Source organism: Dermochelys coriacea, chromosome 5, assembly GCF_009764565.3.
Source record: "Dermochelys coriacea isolate rDerCor1 chromosome 5, rDerCor1.pri.v4, whole genome shotgun sequence".
NCBI classification, from domain to species: Eukaryota; Metazoa; Chordata; order Testudines; family Dermochelyidae; genus Dermochelys; species Dermochelys coriacea.
In genome coordinates this window covers 61410065-61428028 of record NC_050072.1, presented here as the reverse complement: position 1 = coordinate 61428028, position 17964 = coordinate 61410065, and the positions used below count along the sequence as shown (strand labels likewise).

At 37.0% G+C, this 17964-nt stretch overlaps 1 protein-coding gene across 7 annotated transcripts in view; it reads left to right on the top strand.

Moving 5' to 3' along the window:
* KIAA0825 (KIAA0825 ortholog) overlaps window positions 1-17964 on the top strand; it is a 423444-nt gene that overhangs the window by 1128 nt on the left and 404352 nt on the right. The window contains exon 2 of one of the 7 annotated variants that reach the window (XM_043514584.1): window positions 8266-8331. The exons of the other annotated variants lie outside the window; for them this stretch is intronic. The gene's annotated coding sequence lies outside the window, so the exon portion shown is untranslated. The remainder of the gene's footprint in view (window positions 1-8265; window positions 8332-17964) is intronic. 7 annotated transcript variants of the gene reach the window in all.

Here is a 17964-nt window from a genome sequence, read left to right as displayed (position 1 = left end):
AAATTACACGCATAAATGTATATTGGCACATGAAGAGAAGGGAGTCATCTTACAAGCGGAGAACCAGTGTTAACTTTAACTTTAACTGTTGCTTTTGTGTGAGTCAGCCACTCTCCATCCCTATTCAAGCCCAAATTGATGGTGTTAAGTTTGCAAATGAATTGTAGCTCTGCAGTTTCTCTTTGAAGTCTGTTTTTGAAGTTTTTTGTTAAAGGATGGCTACTTTTAAATCTGTTATTGTATGTCCAGGGAGATTGAAGTATTCTCCTACTGGATCTTGTATGTTGCTATTCCTGATGTCTGATTTGTGTCCATTTATTCTTTTATGTAAAGACTGTCTGGTTTGGCCAATGTACATGGCAGAGGGGCATTGCTGGCACATGATGGCATATATCACATTATTTTTTGTTGAAGAATGACTAACATAGACCTTCTTTGCCTCAGTTTCCCCACTAGGCAAATAAGTCTTAGCCACCTACTTCAAAAGAGATGTTGTTAAATTGGATTAATGGCGAGTCTGAAAATTCAAGTCTTCTACAAATGCTTGGTATCCCTAGTTAGTGTTATTTAGGTCAATTGGTTTTAGTCTCAAAAAGAAAAGAAGTACTTGTGCCACCTTAGAGACTAGTTTATTACTAGATGGAAATGGTAGAATTGTGGAGAAAAAGCAGAAGTGTTAAATAAATATTTCTGTTTTGTATTTGCAGGGGGAAAACAGATGATGTAGTCATGATAATAACACTCTTTCCATTCCACTGGTGTACTCAGGAGAATGTTAAATAGTAACTATTAAGATTAAACACTTTGAAATCAGCAGGTCCAGATAACTTGCACCCAAGAGTTTTAGAAGAGCTGCTTCGGGTGCTCATTGGACCTCTAATGTTGATTTTCAATAAGTCTTAGAATCCAGGGGAAGTTCCAGAACACTGAAAAAAATTAATGTTATGCCAATATTTTAAAAGGGTAAGCTGGATGACCTGGGGAACTATAAACCTCTTAGTTTGCCATCAGTCCTAGGCAAGAAAATGGAGTGGTTGATATGGGACCGCATAAATAAAGAATTAAAGAAGGATAACATAATTAATGCCAGTCAACTTGGGTTTATGGAAAATAGATCCCCTCAAACTAACTTTTTGTAATTTTTTTATGAGATTCTGAGTTTAGTGGATGAAGATAATAGTATTGATGTAATGTGCTTATAATTCTGTATGGCATTTGACTTGGTACCGGACAACCCTTTGTAAAACTGGAACAATATAAAATGAAGATGGCACACATTAAATGGATTAAAAGATGATTAATTTATAGGTCTCAAAATAGAATTCTAAGTAGGGAATAATCATTTAAACAGCTGTGTTCCTAGTGGGGGTTCTGCGGGGATCAATTCTTGGCCCTATGCTATTTGATCTTTTTATCAATGACTTGAAAGAAGACACAAAGTCATCAGTGATAAAGTTTGCAGATGACAGAAAAATTGGGGGAGTGATAAATAATTAAGAGAATAAATCACTGATACAGATCAATCTGGATTGCTTGGTAATCTGGGCACAAGCAAATAATATGTGTTTTCAAATGGCTAAATGTAAATGTGTGCAAGTAGGAACAAAGAATGTAGGCCATACTTGGGGACCTCTTTCCTGGCAAGCAGTATCTCTGAAAAAGATTTGGGGTCATGGGGGATAATAAGCCGAACATGAGCTGCCAGTGTGATGCTGTGGCCAAAAGGGCTAATGTAGTTCTGGGGTGCATAAATAGGGGAATCTCAAGCAGGAGCAGAGAGGTTATTTTACCTCTGTATTTGGTACTGGTGTGAAGGTTCCTGGAATATTGCATCCAGTCCTAGTGTCCACAATTCAAGAAGGATGCTAATAAATTGGAGAGAATTCAGAGAAGAACCATGAGAATTATTAAAAGATTAGGAAATGTGCCTTATAGTTAGGCTTGGAAGGATTAGCTTGCGTGTCAGTTTTACCATACACACACACACTCCAAAAAAAAAAAAAAGTTTCCGTAATACATAATTGAAATTTATAGGTAAGTAAATTAAGAAAAATACTACTTGAGAACTCATTACAGTTTGATTCAGGGATATTTATTTCATATATCAAAATATATATGTGATGCTGACAATTTGTGTTTTAATTATTATAAAGCTTTAACTTTTTGAATCTCAACATTGCTGTCATTAAATAATTATCTGATACCTATTGTTGTCTGCCCCCTATAATTTCCACAACTCTGAAAGATTATAGATAAAAATGGATGAAAAATACTTAACATATATAATTTTGCACAATTTTGGAACTTTAAATAGATAAAAATGAGAAAAATGCTTAAAAAATACACATTTATATCTGTCAAAATTATAAAAAAAAATAAAATTTGAGTTCTGCCAAACCTACTTAGAGAAATAAGTTAAATAGATTGAGCTGCTTGTGCCTAACAAAGAGATGGTTAAGAAGGAACTTGATTACAGACTGTAAATACCTGCATGGGAACAAATATTTGATAATGGACTCTTCAGTCTAACAGAGAAAGTTATAACACAATCCAGTGGCCGGAAGTTGAAACTAAACAAATTCAGACTGGAAATAGTGTGTCAATTTTTAACACTGAGGGTAATAACCATTGGAATTGGACCATTGGAACCAAAGGTCGTGGAGGAGTCTCCATCACAGGCAATTTTAAATCAAGACTGGATACTTTTTCTAAAAGAAATGCTCTAGAAATTATTTTGGGGAAGTTCTATGGCCTGTGTTATACAATGGGCCCCTCTGGCTTTGGAATCTATTGAAATTATAGGTGGAGCTTATAGCACCAACAATAGTAAATGCTGTCTAACGCTTTCCATTATAAGCATTTTCATTGCTTACAGCTTTGCCAAATGTTAATTCAGGATGAAATTTTCATGCTGCATCTTTATCTCAGATTGAACGTTTCTGGAAAATAAAAACAAAAACAGCAAAAATAGTTCAACTATTTCTCAGAACAAGGTTAGGGAAAAGTATATTGGCAAAACAATGTTAAATTCTTGCCACCATTTTGATGAGCACCTTTATCATCTAATATACAGTGGAGCAGTGAGTGGAATTTTGGTAGGGGGCTCACCCTAGCTGCAAAAAGGTATCTTTTGCTTTCCCGATGAAAATCCATACCAATCTGGACGGTATTGCCATGCTCAATAGAGTTTGTTAAAGAAGAGTGAGGACAGGGACAGGAGCTAGAGGGGGGGAACAAGTCAGTCGGGTGGGGTACAGAAGCACAGTGCTAGGGAACTAGGAACATGATAGGGAACTAGGCAGAATGGCTCAGGCTTGGGAAGGAAGGACAGAGTCTGTGGCTTCTGTATCCCCTGGATGACACTACCTCCAGAAACTTGCAATAGATCCCAGTATTCCTGCGCCTGAACATACCTCTATTGCCAGTAAATATCAGTGAAACTGACTGGCAAAGTGTGTCTCATCTCCTAGAGCAGCAGTTCTCAAACTGTGGGTCACGACCCCAAAGTGGGCCGCAAGTTTCTTTTAATGGGGTCGCCAGTGCTGGTGTTAGACACCCTGCCGCGGGGGGCGGAAGCTAAAGCCCAAGCCCTGCTGCTCAGGGCTGAAGCCAACACATGAGCCACTTAGTTTCACTTGGCCCCCTGTGGAATGGGGCCACGGGCAATTTCCCTGCTTACCACCCCCTAACACAAGCCCTGATTCTAGACTCTATAATTTAGAGTAATACAGGACATTGAGGTCATGTAGTAATTTTTGTTGTCCGAAGTGGGTCGCAGTGCAACGAAGTTTGAGAATCCCTGCTCTAGAGGCTGATCTACATACTGGATGACGACCTGTTCCTGCTATTCGTTACTATGTTAGCTCATGTGGCAGAGGTCTGTACAGTGCATTAAAGGTTCTGTTACCCCAAAATAGACCCAGGGTACCCCCAGAATAGCTTATCTGTTGCCCCCTCCTGGGTTTACCAGAGGTTCCCTTCAAGGTAGCCTACTAACCTATTAATATGTTTCTAAATGGTGAAAGGGGGCTTGCCCTAGAGAAATGCCCTCGGTTTACTAGAGGTTCCCTTTTTAGAAAAACTCCCCAGAGTATCCTAGATCAGTTACCCTTGGGAGGACACAGATACGGTCTTCTGATATAGTTGATTGACACACAGGCAGTACTTTTCCAAAACAAAGTATCTTGTAATATAGTAGCACACTGATGTTTCCTGGCTACAATGTAATCTCATCAACACGATTCCTTAATACAGATTTAAAAATATTTGAACTGCAGTGTCATAAAATGAGAACAGTACTAAGTGTTGCACGTATGCTACATATGGTGATTAGCCATGTGCAGTCGCTGACAGAAATTTTACATTGTTTTATATGTATAAAGTTTAAGCTCTAATACAGTGGTTCTCAACCAGGGGGATGCAAATGTCTTCCAGCTCATCTGGATATTTGGCCTGTTTTATAACAGGCTACATAGAAAGCACTAGTGAAGTCAGTACAAACTAAAATTTTATACAGAGAGTGAGTTGGTTATACTGCTCTATATACTAAAATGTAAGTACAGTATTTATATTCATTTATAATATGGTAAAATCAGAAAGTAAGCAATTTAAGTAATAGTGTGCTGTGACCCTTTTTGTGTCTGATTTTGTAAGCAAGTAGTTTTCATGTGAGGTGTAACGTGGGAATACTCAAGACAAATCAGACTGCTGAATGGGGTACAGTAGTCTGGAAAGGTTGAGAGCCACTGATCTAACAGAAATACACATCTTTATTGCTCCAAACGTGATCATTAATATGATTTCAGTTCTATATTTACCTTATAACAAGCATGCCTACTCTCCATAGGTTTCTTTCCCTCAGTTCTGTCAGGGTCTGCTAGTTGATGCAGGTTCTGGCACTGCTTGTGGCGGTTTTTTCTTCTGCTGCAAAAACCACCCCAGAGTTCTGACCCTGATCTTCTCCTCCCTCACTGAACAACTTAATCTTATTTTAAATCTTCCCCCATTTTCAGCTGATGGTGGCAAGGTGATGCTTTTGGTGCTGTGTTTATGAAACAAAATAGAAGAGCTCAAAAATATCTGGTATTAGTTCCAGCCCTACTGATGACCCATATGAGGACCAGTACAATTCTACATGATGGAATATCCTTAGTTTTTAAAAAAGCAAACCAGGGTGGATTTGATTTAAATCAAATTGATTTAAACCACTAGTCATAAAGACTCAATTTAATCATGGATTTCTACATAAAAGTGCATTCTTGTTGGTTGTTATAACCTTAATACATATTCTTCACACCTTAGAGATAGATGTAGGCTTCATTTTTAGAAGGTACATACTATACGTTTTTAAAGTGATTTATTTTGAAAACTTTTCAGATTAGTTTTACAGCTATATCAGAAAATGAATGATTGTTTGGTTATTTCATTTACCAAAGGTAATTGAAGCAGATATTTATGAAGTCATTGGGAGGTGAACTATCTCCACTTCAACAGGTTAATCATTAATATTTGGAGGATTTTCTTGCCATGCTGTATTAGGAGGAGAACATTACCAGACAGACGTTTAAATTGTTTTAGTTAACTAAAACAACAACGTTATGTATTCTGGATTTTTTTCCTTCAGCGGCAAGCATACAATATTTTAACAAAATAAGCATATGCATTTTTTTAATTTAAACATTCACGTTTTTTAAAATCAGGTTTGTTTTTGTTAAAATTATTTTTTAATTAAAATAGTTAAATGAAATATTTAAAAACAAACAAAATTAAATCGAATATGTCAGTCAGGTCAACATGAGAAATTTTAAAATATTGGCTTCTGCAGCTAACTCAGTCATCTTCACCTTCATTTTCCTGTTTGTTCATAATCTGGAAAAGAAAAACAAGCTTTCCTGCTTTTTCAGGTCCCAAACGATTTCTCAATTTGGAATGAATTAGTCCAAAGGAAGAAAATATTCTTTCTACACCAGCAGAAGAAGAGATTATCACTTCAATGGTCTCTGAATCCAAGTGCTTAAGTGACTTCCATCAATTCACTTGTGTGACTTTCTTAAAACCTCATCAGCAAACCTATATTTCTCTAATGGTTCACCCTTAGCTCGGAAGTTTATTATGGACGGATGATTGCTGAATGTTTATGTCATAGCCAACTCCTCTTCTTCAGGTTTGACCCTGGTACCAGGTATTGAGAATATTTGCAAGAAAATGAGCTGTGCTTGTCCCATTATTTTTTTTTTTAATGCTTGTAATTTAACTCTGTCATTGTATATTTCTCTTTTAAAAATCTGCTGGTTCTTATCACAAACTTATCTACAGATGATATACTGTGGCTATGGGATATACATGACGTGACTGAAACACTATCATTGGCAGATAATTCTGAAACTATAAAAGGTGATGGTGATCTTGAAAGTGAATAGTCTTCAGAATCTTGTATGTTGAGGATGGATTCTCCGAAACAAAATAAGTCAATGCAGTTATTTAATCATTATTACCATACTGCTCATTTATTATTACTCACTGCATTCACTAACACTCAGTACTACTTTAAATGTGAAATTGTAAAAGGAAGATCTGCCTATTTCAGCTATTTATTTTTTATCACAACTGCATCTAAAATGATAGTGCCATAGAGAAACAACTATATTTTTTGCTCAAACATGAGAATTCAAGAATAGTCCCAGAAGGAAGATGGGCAGTCCTTAAAAAAGAAGTATGAAATAAAAAAATTTACCAACCTGAAGATCCTGCATGTTCAGACATGTTCCTTTCATCATCTTCAGTGCGGCTTCCTCCCGAGAAGGAACGCTTCTCATGATGATGTTTCATTCGGACAACCAGGCCTTGCATTTCTTTGTTGCACTGTTTGCATTTTGCACACATGCCTGTCTTACCCACAGGTAGAGGAACTTCATTAAAATATTCCTAAACTGGGTCTCTCTTACGGCCTGCTGCCATTGTAGGTTTTCCCTTCTAGTGAGAGAATGGTATGGTAGATCTCAAATCAATGAAGGCTGCACTCAGAAAGACCTCAAGACTTCTGGAATATGCTGCTCATACAGTTTGACTTTTGTTTCTACTGTCTGTCCTTCCCTTCTTACATTTATCTCCAGACTTCTTCTCATTGTTGGGGGTGGAATAGATCTGGACAATCTTCTATTCATTGAACTTTTTGAAACTTTGCACTTTTAGAGAGAGGTAAGGGATTGACTCTGTGTACAAATTTGCAGAGGGACAGTAGGGTTAAGGTCTGTTATTTCTCACCTCTGTATATGTATTTATTTTTATTTTTAACCGTTTTTTGCTGTTAACAAGCATGTTATCTCTTGATGAACGAATCCACAGTTTGAGAACTGCAAAACTAAGCATCTCTGATGGTATCTTCTAGACTGAGCACTGAGTCCCATTGGGTAGATAGAAAGATTAACCTAAATAATATATACAGAAGCCCCTGGAACCCCGTAAGATTGAGTCCCTAATCCATGAACTATTGGAACTCATTTACAAAACTTTTCTTAAACATTACATGAATATATTGTCTCATACTATAGAATTAGAATTTATAATCCCTATTCCATGATGAGATGCATCATAGCTCAAAGATATCTTAATTAAAACTATCTTTAGATAGGTTTTTTCCTTAAAAAGCATTTTATAAAAAAAAAAATCCAATTTAAATGAAAATCGTATTTTTTTAAAAATCATTGATTTTTATCCACCCAGAAGCAAACTAAGCCCCCTCCCACCCCTTCACCCCCCGTAATACCATATTAAAATAATGTTACAGTTGTAGGTCAAGCCCTCAGCAATTAGGAAGTGCCATAATTAAGGTTGCCTGTGCAATCTTAATTCAGATCTTTTGTGCATAAGATCACATGCATAAGATCACATGCATCTTTTGTGCATAAGATCTTTTGTGCATTATAATCCAGTTTTTCATTACATGATCACATTCTAGTCTTTCCAGAGGATCCCTGAGTCTCACTGGACAGGATGGGCAGGAAATCAGTTAGTGTAATCTAGTGAATGAGACTGTTGTCTGTAGAATGCCTGCTTCATTTGTTGGAGATGATGGAAGGTATGTAGCAAATAAGACATTGGAATGCAGGAAGATAAAAGATGATCTTGTGATTAAGTTGAATTACACCCTGAAGAACAGGATTCTATCCCTGCCCCTCTCACAGAGTTCCTGTGTGATTCTGAAGAAGTCACTTTAAACCAAACTTTTCCCAGGTGGCCACTAATTGTGTCTTCCTCATTTTGTAGGTGCCTAATTTGAGACGTCTGGGGCCAGATTTGCAGAACTTCTGAGTATTCACAACTGCAAATGAAGTCAGTGGAAGCTTTTCTCTGAATGTATAAAGTACTATAAAATGCTAGGTACTCTGAAAAATCAGACTGTAGACACCTCAGATTTGACACCTAAAGTTAATGGATGATTTTGACCTTTAATTTTCCTGTGCCTCAGTTCCCCATATATTAAATGGAGACAGTAAAATTATCTCTACTTAGATAAGTATTGGTAGGATAATTAATTAATATTTGTGAAGCATTCAGCTGCTATGGTGATGAGTGTAAATAAAAAGCCCATGAGGAAATTATTATTTTTTTATTCAGTGTAAAGTTTGGATTTTGTGCAGTAAATAAAATGATGTTACACATGGATGCAGATAAAAAGAAATATTGAATAGTTATCCATTCAGTGAGTGCTGTCCATCCTGTGCACTGAGTAAAGCAGGGGTCCTGTGGAAAAACTAGTATGTGATCATTTAATGAAAGATTATATCATAATTAGGCTTGGCAGAATTCAGTTTTTATTTTTTGTAATTTTGATGGATAATGTCAATGTTTATTTTTAAGTATTTTTTCTGATTTTAGTGCTCTGCTATGGGGAAGGTTCAAAAATCCACCCTGTCTCTGCCAATCTGGTGGTGAAAGAAAAATTACTTCTCAACCTCTCTCCCCTCCCACACTTGCCCCCCCCCCTCCAGGAAAAAGGCGACTAGCATAAACCCACAGCAAATCATAGAATCTGGTCCTGCCCTGATCCTGAGGGTGGACACTGCTCATCAGTGACTATGGGAGGCAGAATTTCTTCTGGAATGCATAGGGTATAAATACCCTCCCCTTTGCCTAGTGTGCATGGTAGGTCAGTGCCTCCATCCGGCCAAGTTCCTTCCTGTTCTCTCCTTGGTTTCAGTCAGGTAAGGCTGTTCTCTTTTCTCCTCCATCGAAATCCAAATGTAGTAGGGAGCCCCATTCTCTTTTTTCTGCTACCCAGAAAAAAAGAGTCACTGCATTCAGTAGCACTGAGTACATTTTTTAACATAACTATCTCCGCTGGAATGTAGAAAACAAAATTGTGGCAATATTTCTGGAGCTTTTTAAGTTTTGTAAAAGATAGGTTCATTTAAAACAATATTTCAGGTACATTTTAATATTTTTATTTCATTTTAATATTTTAATATACTTTTTTACAAAGGATCTCTACAAGGGCACTTAATTTCCCAAACTAGAAAACAATACCACAGGTAACACAACCTACAAAATACTAAAGCCAATGCCAGGATACTCACCCCAGTAACACACTCTCAGTTAAACAGTAGACAAACATCTTCCTTTAAACTACATAAAATAAAAAAAGAAACATGCCTTGAATCTAAACTCAAAAGATGTGAATGATGTAATAAGGAGGTTTATTAATGGCTTGGGTCTTTTCTCAGGACTAATTCCTCTAACTCTGAGATTATAATTATTATACAGCTGAAAATGCAATGCATTAGTTAAAAAAGGAAGGTTATTTTATCCTCTGCCAGTAGTGATGAAGCTGTGTTCTTATGTGATGGTCATTAGATCTTTATGGGTTTACCCAGTTCTCTAGTTTTTGCTTTATTTTAAATTTATTTTTATACGGGAATTATATTATTCTTACTCTGATGCACAAAACTCATGGGATCAGGACAACAGATTTGTCATCAAAACATTCCTTGCATGATGGTCCTAAATTACTGTAGTGACCACACTGTGGTGTAATGATATAAAATAATTACTCTTTAAATGAAATTTTGAAGGATCATGAAGTTTGTACTTGCATTGCATTCAGTCTAACAATTTCGAGTGACTTTGTACTAAAGACATGCTTTTGCATGTCTTTTTCATTAGAATCCTGAATTTCTTTTCCCTACTCCATATTCGTCCTGCCTGAGTTCTGATTATAGTAGCTAAATATTCTTATCTTGTAATATATTGTACTTCTTGCATAAAATAGTTCACCTTTATCTTTGTAGACACAGGAGACCAATCTCATTGATGGTCCAAATTTCTTTCCAGTGCTTTTTTCTGGTTCCTTACCTATGTCATGTCTTAAACTTGTTTTTGTAACTTGCAGCAGCATCGTATTCAACTCTCTAGATTTGTGTAAAAGCTAATTTTTCATAAGGTATAAAATGCTAGTTGTTCTTCTCTTGTTCCATGTTTAGTGTGTTGATGGATTTAAATCCTACTATATTCAAATCTGGTTATATTATTGGTTAGGCTGCTTATAAATGTTTTCCTTCTACAATAACTTCTAACATTCTAGCAGAATTGATTGGCTCAGCAAGTGTTTACTTAGTTTCACAGAGGGACTTAAAAAGAAAAGTTTCTATTCAGGAAACTAGCATTCATCTCCTCTCCAAAATCTAACACCATCACAAGTTTTCTATCCAGTGATGTGAAACTTTGTCAGGAATTGTCAGGGTTCCTTCCCCACTCTGAACTCTAGGGTACAGATGTGGGGACCGCACGAAAGACCCCCTAAGCTTATTCTTACCAGCTTAGGTTAAAAACTTTCCCAAGGTACAAACTGTGCCTTGTCCTTGAACAGTATGCTGCCACCACCAAGCGTTTTAAACAAAGAACAGGGAAAGAGACCACTTGGAGACGTCTTCCCCCGCAAGCCCTATACCCCCTTTCCTGGGGAGGCTTGAGAATAATATCCTAACCGATTTGTTACAAAATCATCAGAGGCCCAAACCCCTGGATCTTGGAACAATGGAAAAATCAGTCAGGTTCTTAAAAGAAGGATTTTATTTAAAAAAAAAGAAAGGTAAAAATCATCTCTGTAAAATCAGGATGGAAAATACTTTACAGGGTATTCAGATTCAAAACAGAGGATCCCCCTCTGGATAAAACCTTAAAGTGACAGAAAACAGGAATAAACCTCCCTCTTAACACAGGGAAAATTCACATAAAACAAAAGATAAACTAATCTGCCTTGCCTGGTTTATGTATACTGGTTGCCATATTGGAGACTTGAATTAGGATGGGTTGGAGAAGATTGATTTCTGTCTGGCTTCTCTCAGTCCCAAGAGAGAACAACCACATAAACAAAGAGCACAAAACAAAAGCCTTCTTCCTTCCCCCCGCCAAGATTTGAAAGTATCTTGTCCCTTTATTGTTCCTTTGAGCCAGGTGCCAGCCAGGTTAGCTGAGCTTCTTAACCCTTTACAAGTAACAGGATGTTGCCTCTGGCCAGGAGGGATTTTACAGCACTGTACATAGAAAGGTGATTACCCTTCCCTTTATATTTATGACAGGAACAATGCAAAATTATTTATTCCTTCTTGGCAGCACAGAGTTCTCCAATCTTCTATGGCTGGCTGTAAATGCTTTTTTGTAGACTGTGTCTGCATGGAGAGTGAAGCCTACCATCCATTTCTGGTAGTAAAAACAAATTCTTGTGAGGAAAAAATCAAAAAGGTTGCATTGTGCTTCATTAGGCTGACAATCGTAAAAGGAATGATAGCTTTTGTGGTTTTGAATATTGGGGCACGTGGGCTTGATTTCTGGAAGTTCATGGAATGCAATACTGTCACTTGCATATACTAAATCAATACAGCATTCAAGGTTGGATCACAACATGTGTACCCATTCTCATTTAACTTGAAAGCTTAGAGCAAAATACATATAGAAAGGTAAAATAACTTCAGAATTCATAAAATATTATGATTTTAAGTTAAGCATTCTGTATATTTCAAGATGTCTTTTAATCTGTGGATGAGATATTTCAGTGACGTGGGAAATTTTGGGAAATCTAGATTTCCAAAAATACTGTAAATTCTTCAGCACTGTGAATATCTCTTTCTATAGCTTGCATTTTTTATTTAAAAAAAAGAAGTAAATCAAGTCTAAGTATTAGTATTGGTCTGTCAAGAGGATGATGATTATGCTTAGTTATGAATTCTGGCAGTGTCCTAGTCATTCTTGTCTAGTTACTATTTCTTCCAGCAAATATCTTTACTGCAGAAGTTAGACATTTCAGCATTACAGAAAAAGACCATTATATCAATCTTCAGTTACTTTTTGTAGACTATGGAAGAGCATTTAGAATAATTTTCTTTGACTCCTGAAACCCGTACAACACAAGTTTTTTTTTTTCCATTTTATTTAGTACACTTCGTATTACCAACCGTAGATGTTTACTGTTTGCACCTTTTAAATTTTGAAATAACTTCTCTAAGATTTACGTGCTATCTGTTTTTAAACCAGATATTTATCACCTCATTTTCACTATTGAAAAATGTATTTGTTCTTCAGAGTCATGTTCATTGTTCCCTTTACATACCAATCTAATTTACACCCAATCAACTTTCAGCCAAAACATCTTAGTTTTAGCCACTTGATTATTTTTATACATAAAAAAATTTTCCATGACCAATCTCTATTTAAATAGTACAATAGATGCCTCAAATACATACAGTATATTACCCTGTTTAATGAAATATGGCAATTTAAAAAAAAATCCCTAGTTTACATAAAATATGTCAGTACTCGGTAGAGAATTTTCATTTCTACTTGTGCAAGAGCTCCACAGGAAAAGGAAGACTTTTTTCCCCCTTAAATTCAACATTTCAATACAATCTCAAAATTCTTGTTACTTTATCAGAGGACAAGACCTATATAACCGTAATCTCTTTTGCCTCTTTTGATCTACTTACTTTTCCAATCCCATGATTAAAAAGTAGGTGACTAAGATAGCTCTTAACTTTAAAATGTTCTTAATACTGATTTTGTAACATTATTGAAACTTCACATAGTTTTGTTAAAATAACACCAGTTTACTGTTCTCCAAGGGGAATGGTGTATTCAAAGTAACAATATTAATGGCCATACTTACAGCACAGTTTTGATATACTTTAAAAATCTCAGTGGTTTGTTAGTCTAAATCTAATTTGTTGAAAAACCTTAATGATATCCCAAACAATCATCAGTTATCTATCAGCACATTTGTGCAGCTACGATAATGGTGTATAACTTGTATAAAATTATATTTTAAAAACCTTCATTATAAGATAAGGTTGAAATGTCAAGAACTCTAAAAGTTAGGAAACAGCGGAATTGAGGTTGCCTATAGAACTTTAATGTGGCCTCCTTTTGTGTATGCATTATGATACAGTCTTTAATTACATGATCACCTACTATAAGACCCCTGCCTTATTCAGTGTGTGTGATGGATTGTGCTGTGGGGATGAACGAGGGTTGTGTAGTGAATGAGGCTGTTGTCTGGAGGACTCCTACTTCATTTGTTGCACAAGTTGGAAGGTGTGTAATGAATGAAACATATGGGACTGCAGGAAGACTAAAGAATGGTCTCCTGGTTAAAAAAGTTGAATGACACCTTGGGAAATTAGATTCTGTCCCTTCCTCTCATAAAGTTCCTATGTGATGCTGCATAAGTCACTTTCAATCAAACTGGCCACTAATTATTACTAACCACTGGCCACTAATTATTCCTTATTTTCTGCGTGTCCAATGTGAGCAATCTGGGGCCAGATTTGTAGAAGTGCTAAGCACTCACAACTGCCGCTTAAGTCAAGTGGATCAGTGCTTTGAACGTATAAAATGCTAAATATTCTGAAAAATCAGGCCTGAGGTGTCCCAAGTTGGGCACCCAGAATTAGTGGGGTCTTGACAATGCCTCTTCTTGTCTCAGTTCTTCAGCTATCAAATGGGGGATAATAATCTTCCACAGGTATTGTGAAGATAAATTCATTGTTTTTGAAGCACATTGGTACTGTAGTGAAAACATCACTGAAATGCCCATGAGGAAATAAATCATTTTGTATTCAGTGCAGGTTTTGGGTGGGATGCAATACTGAAAGTCTGGGGGGGGGGACACGTTGAATGTGGAATATAAAAGGAAATATTAAATAACTGCCCCCATTAACAGAATGAAGCAAGCGTTCTGTGGAAAAAACAGCATGTGATTCAAGATTGTGAGAATGCATATGCACAAAGGAGCCTTAACAGCATTTCTAACTCTTGAGTACTTGACTGTGCCATCTTAATGTTATTTTAATGTGTGTTATGTAATTTATGATTTTATTTTTTTAAAATAAAATGGAAAAAAAAAACAAATTAATGTGGAACCATGTTGACCCCCAACTTGGGTCATCTGTAGGGATGGAACCTTTAAGTCCACAGTAGAGACCTCTTTCCCTTGACATAATGGAGTAACTGATAACAATAGTAGAATAACAATAACAATACTGTTATTCTCTGGGTGCACAAGTCTCTACAGGGGGGATGAGAGACGCACTTCGGCGTTGGGTTTCACAGATATTTGTTGACAGCCAAGGAATGTTAACTCAGAAACGCTGGGTTCAGTTCCAAGTTCTGTAAGGGAATGTACTCAAATAGTTCTAGACTCTTCTGCCCCAGTGCACCTAGCTTGTCTCAGTCCCCCTGTGCTCCTATCTGACTTCTTCTGTCTCCTGCCCCCCCTTCCATTTGATTCTACACATGTTCCCCCAGCATCTGTCACCCTCTGCTCCCATCCACCATCACCGCATTCCCTGGCTCTTGCCCCCTCCCTGCTGTTCCTGTCCCTCCCTGGCTTCTGCAATTGTCAGTCCCCCTCATCATGTCTCACTCCTCTGTATTCCAGTATGGCTGATTCCTCCTCCTCCTCCTGCTTCTCCTCCTCCATGCTTCCTTGGTGCGAGCACTAAGTGCTCAAGATAGACAATCCCTGTTCTCAGTTCCTATGCTCAGCACCCCAGGGTCACCCCTGCTATTGGGAGGAGCAATTTTAGGAAAAATCCTGCTCCGTCCATGCAGTCCCAGGATGGAGCATGTTCAGTTGCTATACACGTTAGCCATGCAGACTCTGGTAGTCATGTAGAAGCTGCGAGGGGATGGAGCTCACTACAGTCAGAATTTATATATAATTTAGCTGCCAAACTCTAATTAGTATCTACTAAGCATTGAATTTTTTTGGAGGCTTATAACTTAGACAAATTTTGGGCAAATTTCCTCACCCCCCCGGCCAGCCAGATTTCAAGTGCCTGCTCCATTGCATGGAGGAACTAGCTTGGCAACAGAACAGTTGTAAAAACAAAACAAAAATAACCCCCCAAAAGGGACAGTGTATTTTTCCTAACTGTTTATCAGAAACAACTGAACCATTTTAAGTGACGTTTCCCCCCCAAAAATTTAGACTGAGTCAAACATGTGGTATTTACATTTCAGCTCAAGCAGTTAAAACTTCAGCAGTCATAAGCAACTGAAAAGACCTTAACTAGAGGTGCTAGCAGCTCTGCCTATAATGAATAAGTGGTGTGTGATAGTTGTGATAGTGGTACAGTACATGCATAAAACATTCTGTCTTGTAAAATATAATCTCACAGAAAAGTGTAATTACTGAAAGGAAAAAAAATTATCCAATGGAGAATATTTTATGCATATGATGGGGAAATATTTTATCCTACATATATTTATATTAAAAAACCTTATCTAGTGCACAAGATTTACTGATGATTACCCTTTCTACCAGTGTTTTTGTAGATGAGCAATTTTTTTTAACAGATATAATTCAACTAAATACATGTTGGACTGCCACAGACAAATTTCAGTCATAGCCCAATGTCAAAAACTTCCTGTTAAAAATTTATAAAAGGAAATCAGTCAGAAGCTTCATAGTTTGTACATTTTGATTTATTTAACATTGTATAAAATTTCACACAGAAAGACCACCTGCATGTACAGGAAAAAAATAAGTTTGTCTCATTTTAAGGCCATTTCATAAGGTTTCCTTAACTATGAAACCAGCGCTTCCCCAAAATATACAGTGAATATAACATGTGGCATCCTTCACTATGGTGTCATGTTAACTTATAGTGCCAAAAGAGAAAATAGAAATGTTACAGCTAAACAGTTAAATGCACAGAAGCCAGTACATGCAAAAGTTATAGTTCACCTAACAATTAATTCATTTTCCACAAATGTAGACATTTGTACTGCTCTGTGTAGCAGTAGGTTTCATGCTTAGATACACATATGGCAATGTGGTAGAATAGTTCTCACAACACTTAGTACTATTTTCTGAACCTTGTTGATTTTAATTCTTAATTACAACTTTGTATTAACAGCCTGAAGCGTCTTTCTCCATAGTATTTCAAAGATGCTTCCTTTGCTTTCAGCTCAGACAACTAAAACTTTTGTCTACATCCTAATCCCCTTCCATTGTGACTTCTGAAATCTCATCTTCTCTGATCTCCACACCCACCTGGTCTCCTGTCAGTTCTTATAAAAAACCCTTCTAAAATCATCCTCTTAGATCAATCTGACCTCATTAGGTTGTCTGCTCTTCATAACAAACCCACTATAGACAACATGTGCTGTCATTTGGTACTGCTAAATCAATACTCCATAGGTTCATAGATTCTAAAGCCAGAAGGGACCACTGTGATAATCTAGTCTGACCCCCCTCCCCCCACCATATAACACAAGCCATAGAACTTGCCCAAAATAATTCCTATAGCGTATCGTTTGGGAAAACATCTAATTTTGTTTCATAAATTGTCAGTGATGAAGAATCTGCCATGATTAGGGCCCTACCAAAGTCCATTTTGGTCAATTTTACGGTCATAGGATTTTGAAAATCATAAATTTTATCATTTTGGCTATTTAAATCAGAAATTTAATGGTGTTGTAATTGTAGGGGTCCTGATCCAAAAAGCGGGGCGGGGGGGAGTCACAAGGTTACTTGTGGGGGGGTTGTGGTACTGCTACCCTTATTTCTGCACTGCTGCTGGTGACGGCACTACCTCCAGAGCTAGAGAACAGCGATTGCTGGCCAGGAGCCCAGCTCTGAAGGCAGAGCTGCTGCTAGCAGCAGTGCAGAAGTAAGGATGGCATGGTATGCATGTATATTTTATTTTTATTTATTTTTTAGCATAGACAAAGATTTTGAATCCCTCCACTAGGTCCCTTTTCACCACTGAATCAAGTTCAAGCTTCTTGTCCTTGCCTTCAGGACTGTGCATTACCCTGCCCCTCCCTGTCTGTCTGACGCAACTTTCCTATCATGTTCCCTTTCTCTCCCTCTGACCTAAACCAGTGATACCAGCCTGGAATGCTTAATTGTTCTGCTTCCCTCACAGCCTTCTAATATTTTCTTCCCTATGTAGAATGTCCTTCATGAGCTGGTCAGCAACCTCTTTCCTTGTTCAAATTACTCTTCCTATCCTTTCCACAGGGCATTTTTCACCTAATATATCAATTCATTTTATTTATTTATTTATTTATTTATTTAAATTCTTTATTTCTGTTATGCACTAGCCTTCTCTCAGCACTTGCAAGTGAATTGGTGCATGTGCATAGTGATAGTTCTATAATTGTGACCACATATTAAAACAAATGTATATTTTTATTTTAACTTCCAATGAAGCAGTTATCCTTTCGCTATTTATTTTTCTTCACAAAGGACAAACATTACAGTGCAGAAAGCTATGTTTTTATTAAACAGCCCCTAACACCATGTTTGATGCCACATGATAGATAAATGTGAACCCTATCCCACAGAACTTTAGAAAGTAATTTCACATGTGATGCAACAACTGGGGCAATATGTTTCCCCATCTACTACTTGCCTTTCCTACTGTTCACTACGTCTGTGGTTGCCTTGGATGAAAGGAAAGAAAG